A 7,607-nucleotide genomic window follows, 5' to 3' on the forward strand; every position below is an offset into this window, starting at 1 on the left:
ATGTTCATTATGATGCTGAAGAGATGTTTATGCGATGCATGATATGAATGCATTTACGGACACGAGAGCCCGAAAAATCATCTCTCCTTACTTGCGCATTTGGGGGCACAGTGCCCCATGTGTGCAGTTAAGAAGACGATATGGATCTTCCGACTTCCTACGACAAAAGACGAGACCCACATACAATGCCTATGTGACAACATGATGCAGATGCGTAAAAGCGCAACAGGGGGATTTACACAACATGGCAATATCCACAAATAATTACAAGCAAAGGTGTACATGACATTTAGGACTATATGCATGGCAGTGTTTAAAATGGCACACAGCGTGTTTCCTCCGTGCCCCTATTTGGGAACCTATAGGACAATATCTAGGGGTCTCTAATAACTACTCCCCAACAATTCATAACTCACACGGCTGTTTTCTAGAGGTATCATCACTCAAGATAATAACATTGTGGCGGTATGGAATACCAGCGACAACATATTATAAAGAGAGAAAACTCTAGACGAGGTTTCACTATTATCAAGCAAGTCGGAGACCTAGCATGATCATAGATTCACCTCCACTCCTTAAATTCCCATGAACCCGAGTATAGGGCCCCTTTTTTCACTCAAACCCGTGGGTGCTTAGAATGCAGTGTAAAAAATGCGAAATAGACAACAGTTATTTACATTTTACACAGTTCAACCAATGCACACATGAAGTTTCACAAATCCACAATTCCTTAAAATAGGCCTAACTCACATAATAGTCCCCAGTGGAGTCGCCAACTGTCGCAACGTGCCCTTTTGCGGGCGAGCGAAGGCGAGGCTCACGGGTGTGCTTTCCAAAGGAGGAAAGATGCGCGGAGTCGCCACCAACGTTTATTTGTGGAAAACGTCGGAAAAACCGAAGGAAACGGGTCAAAATGAAAATTCTAAGTTCGGGAGTCGTATTTACGCTTGAGGAAGGTATTAGCACCTCTCACATTTGTCTCAAAGGACAACAGCCTATTTTTTAGAATCGAGGAAATTGTATTACCTTAACTTTTATTTCTTTTTATTTTTTGAGGTCAACAAAAGCAGGGCTTTTGCTCCTACATACCCTCCATCGAAGAGGAAATCAGACCTACGTAGTTCTTTGTTAAGAGTGAATCAAGCGATTCTTTTTACTTGAAGGGCGATCATTTTAAGGCGTTGGACCTTAAAAAATGATCCATTTTACTTGGTAAGCAACTGAAATGATAAACTTTCAAAACCCTATTTTTTGTGGACGAGCTTGACTAGGCGAGTTGATTTTAGCCTTAGTTTCACTTTAGTTATTAGTCAATTCAATTAAGAATGAGAAATCCCAAAGAGAAAACGTCCGATTGATTTTTCGCTTTATTTTACTAAAAGGTATTTTTTGATTATTATATTATTATTTTACCTCTTTTTTGATTTCCAACGTGGTTACGGCACGACCGAACGGTCGAAATTCATTTTAACCGAAATTAACGGATGATACAATTCAAACGATCGGTGGAAATTTATTTTATTTTTAGATTAGGCAAGAAATGACTTAAATAAATGACTTAAGCACGTCAAAAGGGGGTATAAAAAGCGAATGAAAACGAGAATAAAAATACATAAAACAAAATGTGGACCACCATGGGTACATAGAATGAATTGAAAAGCTCGGTTCGAGGTACTTACCCGTTGAAGACTGAAGAAAACGAAGAATGAACGATGAATGCTGAAGAACGGTCGAGAATCTTCGTGTAATTACTCACGGAAACGTTACGGAAGCGCCTCGGCTTGGATTTTCTTCACGGAAATAATTTTCCTCAGCAATTTCGAGAGAATGAGAAGTGCCAAGAAGGCTGAACCCCTTCTCCCTTCACTCCTCCACCTATTTATAGCAAAATAGGGGAGGAGCTTGCCACCCAGCTCGCCCAGGCGAGCAAGGTTGCTTCCTCCAGAAGCAACAACCTTTTGGAGGAAGAATCTGGAAGGCCCAAGTGGGCCTGATTGCTATTTGTACCCCCCCTTTTACTAAATGCACCCCCCTTTCTACTTTTTTTGGTAATTCTTTTCCGTAACGTTACGAAACTTTACGATTTTCGTAACGATACTTATTTTCCTTCCGCAAGGTTACGAATCCTTACGGATTATGTATTTACTCTTTTTTAGCTTTTGAAGAAGTTACGAAAACTCACGGATTGCGAAAAACACCTCCTTTCGATATCCGTCACATTACGAAATTTTCACGGATCGCGTAAGCCTGCTTCCTTTTGATTTTTGGCACGTCTCGGGACTTCACATATTGTGCAACAAAGGGTGCCAAATATCTCGAAGCGGCCAATCAAAGGTTGTGTACCATCAAATTATAATCCCCGGACGAAATTAGGGTATTATAGTATTGTATAATGTTGTCATATTTATATAGCTTTCACTTGAGTTGGCTATATTTAAGATTAATTTTATTTGTCAATTAAGTTTAGTTATTGTTGGTTCATGTTGAAAGATAACTTTTGGTATTAGTTCTATTCACAATCCTGTTATAAATTTAGTATATGTTAAATAATCATCAATCATTTGGCATTTTAAAACTTCAATTGATTTTGAAATTAAATTTTATATCATAATGTAGCATGTAAAGAATATTGGTTATGGTTAAAATTAGCAAACTGAAACCAGCAAACCTGGATCCAATTTTAGTTAAAATATTTATATAGTATCTTCATGGAGCCTAATCTTGTATAAATTAATGAATATCATAGATTTCTCCAAACTCATTCTTAGCCTCGGTGCATGTTTGGATAAGGTTTCAAGCATATTTATGAAAGTTGGCATCACATTTTGTAATTATTTTGAAAATATCTTTATGGAACCCTGTCTAGTATGAAACTAAATGAATATTAGTGACTTTGAATATCATAGTTTTGTACTGTTGGATAAGGTGTTTAGTCAACATTACAATTGCAATGATTAATAAAATTTGGACCCAAATGTTTATCTTTGGTACTTGGTTGGCAGTGGCAGAATTCTTCATGTTAATTAAAATTTCTTACTATGGATTTATTCATCGTTTGAGAACTTTATTTAAATTTGACTTCTGTGAAGTTATATGGGGTTATTGAGTGTCTGACGACTTGGATTCCAGGTACATACCTCTTAATCGAACCACAATTCCTATATCATCTATAGGAAGTCCAGGTCCTGATTATTCTTTTCCATCTCTCACTACATGTGATGAACTTGAGACAAAGGCTTCAACTACTTTAGTTAAATGCAAATTTGGATCAGTTGAGGCTGCAGCAAAGGTTTGTAATTAAGCATTATGGTCATGACTTGTTCCACTTTCCTTTTGTTATTTAAATTGTTGTGATTATTTGGATATAATATAAATATAATATGGTGCACTTTACACATATCTTGTGTGGTATTGTAGGTGCGTACTTTGGAAGAGCAGGGGAGTTTGGCAGACAAAATTAAAAACTTCGAATATAATTGTTTGAGAGAAATTAGAATTCTTGGTGCTTTAAAACACCCTTGCATAGTGGAAATGTACGGACACCAAATTTCATGTCAATGGTTTGTCTCAGCTGATGGTAATCCTAAACACCGTGTATTAAGATCTGCAATTTTTATGGAGTATGTGGAAGGGGGCTCCTTAAAAGTAAGATTTTCTCTACATTTCTTTGTTATTATTAACACATTTTTGGTTGATTTTATTTAAATTCACACTCTATTTTCTTGCAGAATTATCTGGAGAAGTTGTTAGAAGCTGGTGAAAAGCATGTTCCTGTGGAGTTGGCTTTGCATATCGCCAAAGATGTCTCATTTTCTTTGTCAGAGCTGCACTCAAAGCACATAATTCATCGCGACATAAAAAGTGAAAACATATTGTTTGATTTGGGTAGGAAGAGAGATGATGGAACTCCCACTGTGAAGCTCTATGATTTTGATAGTGCAGTGCCACTAAGATCAACTTTACATGTGTGTTGTATTGCTCATGCGGGAACACATCCTCCTTGTATATGTGTTGGAACACCTCGGTGGATGGCTCCAAAGGTTATGCGGACTATGTATAAAAAAAATCCTATGGATTGGTAAGATCCTCTTTCTACTAATCAGCCATTTATTTTGAGTTTGAAATATATGAACAATGTCACTAATGGTGTTACTGACATTTAATTTTCAAAAGTTAAACTATAGGTCCTGGTCCTTTGATTTTGAAAACATCTGTGATGTTGGAAAAAGGTATTGTGTCTATGCATGCAAAATAATGGGAGGTAGTTCTCTATGATAAAGTCAAATATATATTGGAATAATGACTTCTCCCTTTCTTTCAGCAATTTCCTAGCTTTCTTCAACACTTTTCTTTTTCACTGTCCCTATTATTGTATTTCTCCATTTATCTCCCACCTATTCATGCACATAGTTGTGTACCCATTTTATGTAGTTATATTACATGCTGAGAAAAAAAAATGTAGGTATATTACATATGCTAATGGGTAGTGAACATAAACTTTGGCAAAATTAGAGGGAATGAAAGTGGGGACCCAGTCTTAGATTAGGAGGCGTTTAGTCTACAAAATCTTTTTTCTTCCCAGGAATAATGTTTCTTGGGAATGTCATATATATGTTTGGTATGTCTAAAATATTCCCTGGAATGAGAGACATAATTATTATAAAAAAAATTCCCCCTTCATGATGGTAATTTGGAATTTCTATCCCCTCTCATGGGAAAGTCGTAGTGAAAAACATAATTAAAAAATGATTCCGGGGGAATGTTAGATTTTTATGAATGGTTTTTAAAATTATCATACAAAACATAGAAATTAACATTTTCAACTCAAGATTCCTTGGAAACTTAAAAGAATCCCTCTACCAAACACCTCCTTAGTTTCAAAATTGTTTTACAGTAATTTAGGTAAATTCATTATTCATTAAAGTACATGGCTGAAGTTGGATTATTTTGATTGTGCTTTTTAGATATTTTAATTTATGTGTTTGAGAAATTATTATGAGATTATCGGAGAGTAGATTAGTTTTATAAATAATTCATTTTGATGTTACCAGCAGTGCATTCTTGAGTGTATTATTGATATATAATAATATCCTTGAAAGAGATACCTCAAAAGCAAATGATGTATATCTAACAGTATTCTTCACATGGATAACCAGTAAAACAAACTGATATTAATGGGGTTATAATTTGAAAAGTTGTCTTCTATTTTATTGATGTTACTATACTAGTATGTAAGCTGGTGCAATGCATGGGCCAATTTTTTGAAGAGAGTAACTAATTACTATTTTATTTTAGAACTGAATCATGTTCACAAAATGAAGACATAGTATTAGGAAATTTAAATGTTTTGTATATTCTATTGTTGAATAAAAACTATTTAAAAGAGAAAAAAACTAAAAATTTAGTTTTACATAATGTGAAAAGTTGTGTTTTAGGTTATTATACTGGGAAAGATTAAGAGAACTGAGTTCATAAGATTTTCATTGTATGATACTATGATTTATGTGCTTTCCTGAGGATCTTGTGTGGGGCTAGCTTTGCTTCTCATTTGAACTTTATAGATAAATTTATTGTGTAATGTCTTCTTTTTGGATTCCCCTTTTATTCTAGTGTTCCAATCGCATCATGTGTTCCTTAGGACACTAAGTCACTAATTTGGATGGACATGTCATGTAATCCATAATTTGGAAGAGACCACAATTGCATTAGCTAAAATAATAAAAACATCAGTAATAATAAAATTATTTTAGGAATTTTGTTGTTTTGCTGCCTCTTAAAATTTAGCTAGTTTATCTGTGTAGTTAGTTCAAATTGCTGATGCATCCCCCCCCCCCCCCGGTTCTTGTTTTGGTTAGAGGTGCAAGTGCATATGTTGCTTCATGACTTTGGTCAATAATAGTTGTATAATTCGCCCCGAAACCAGATATAGTATCTTGGGTTGTAATTTATCTATCTTTATCTTGTGACAGGAAGCTAACATTTGGTTGTTTGGATGCTTGCTTTTGGAGATGCTGACTCTACAAATTTCATATTCTGGACTTTGAGATTCACACTTCCTTGATAGTCTGCTAGTATGGTCATCTTTTGTACCACTTTAGGTGTGCTTGTACTATTTGGGTTCATGTGCAACTCTAACCTACCTATTTTAATTAATTTTATTACAATGACCAATACAGATGGGTAAACGACCACAATTGACTGATGAACTGAGAGTATTGAGTTCAATGAATGGACCCACTATGATTCCATCCGGTGAAGAGCTGGAAAAATCATATGCTGGGGTAGACATGCTGAAATTCCTTGTTGATTTGTTTCATAAGTGCGTGGAACAAAATCTAAGCAAATATGTGTTCAGTTCAATCATAGTGCATGGACCCACTATGATTCCATTCATAATTTTTTTCCTTATCTATTTTAATTTAGAAATTTGTTTCAGCTCAATCGTGCTCCGTGGGTTGTATGATAAAATTGGGCTCTAATTGGTCGCTGAAAGTTGTGAGAAAGTGAATATTTCAAACTAATATGTGTTCCATACTTTAACTACGTTTGTCCTAAAATGAAACTCTGGTGGTTAGGATTTTGTTGTAAGAGTAATGATTGATCCAAAGGTGCTGGTTTAGTTCTGTTTTCTAGATTTTATTCTCTTAGATAAACAAAACTCTATGTTTTCCATGCCTCTTTGGTGGCTAATTTATTATAGATTATTCATTGGTCTTTTCTGGGGACCATTTGCTTGTGGTTTTTGCATGATTAATTTTGAAATTCTGTTGATCTATGATTTGGCTCTTGGTAGTGGTGGCCACTTTAAAGGCTCCATACCTTCTTAGAAAGATAGTGTTTGAATATTTTCACATATGTGAATCTAGGCACCATGGTTTCTAAAATTGGATATGTGCTAAATTTTGCCGAGCCAGAGACTTTGCTTTCAGCTACTCTGATACATGTGGTTTGTAATATATAATTATATATAGGGATGCATGAGAGGCAATACGTGGCATGTCATGGGAGTGCCCAATGCTGTTGCTTCAAAGTTATCTTTGCTTACAAAGACAATCCCGGTTATAGCATGTGGCCTGTTGAAACATGAGTCCAAAGTATCTGTCCTTCATTGTAGGTGATTTTGTGTTTTATCATTTTACTATTTTCATTTTGTGCCTAGTGCGATTCTTATTATAACTTGTGAACCATTCCAAAAGTGTGTCATGAACTGAAGTCACATGTGTTGTGTAGTGTGAAGAAGCATGAAGCATATGATGCACCCATCTAATCCAAGGAAGAGTTAATTTTCCATGTTGGGTTTCGACAATTTGTTGGCTGGTACGATATTCAATCTGCAAGACTTTTTGGCATATAATGGATCTCTTTAGGGAAAAATATTTGGTAATTGCAATTTTTTTTTTTGCAGGCCAATTTTCTCTAGCGAGTTCATAAATACAGACAAGAACAAGATGGAGAGGTTTCTCCATGTTGGGCATTTTTCAGTTGCTTCAATCTATGCACCAATTTTATTTCCTCCTCTTCCTATGATAATCCTAAAGAGAGATGGAGACAATGCTGCCCCTGCAGTGGCTACTGTTGGCTCACTGAAAACTTTTGATAATCCTTAA

At 35.4% G+C, this 7,607-nt stretch overlaps 1 pseudogene; it reads left to right on the top strand.

Annotated features, from left to right (window-relative positions):
• Nucleotides 1–7,607, top strand: part of LOC114371586 — a 58,508-nt pseudogene extending 50,901 nt beyond the window's left edge.

Source organism: Glycine soja, chromosome 10, assembly GCF_004193775.1.
Source record: "Glycine soja cultivar W05 chromosome 10, ASM419377v2, whole genome shotgun sequence".
NCBI lineage: Eukaryota > Viridiplantae > Streptophyta > Magnoliopsida > Fabales > Fabaceae > Glycine > Glycine soja.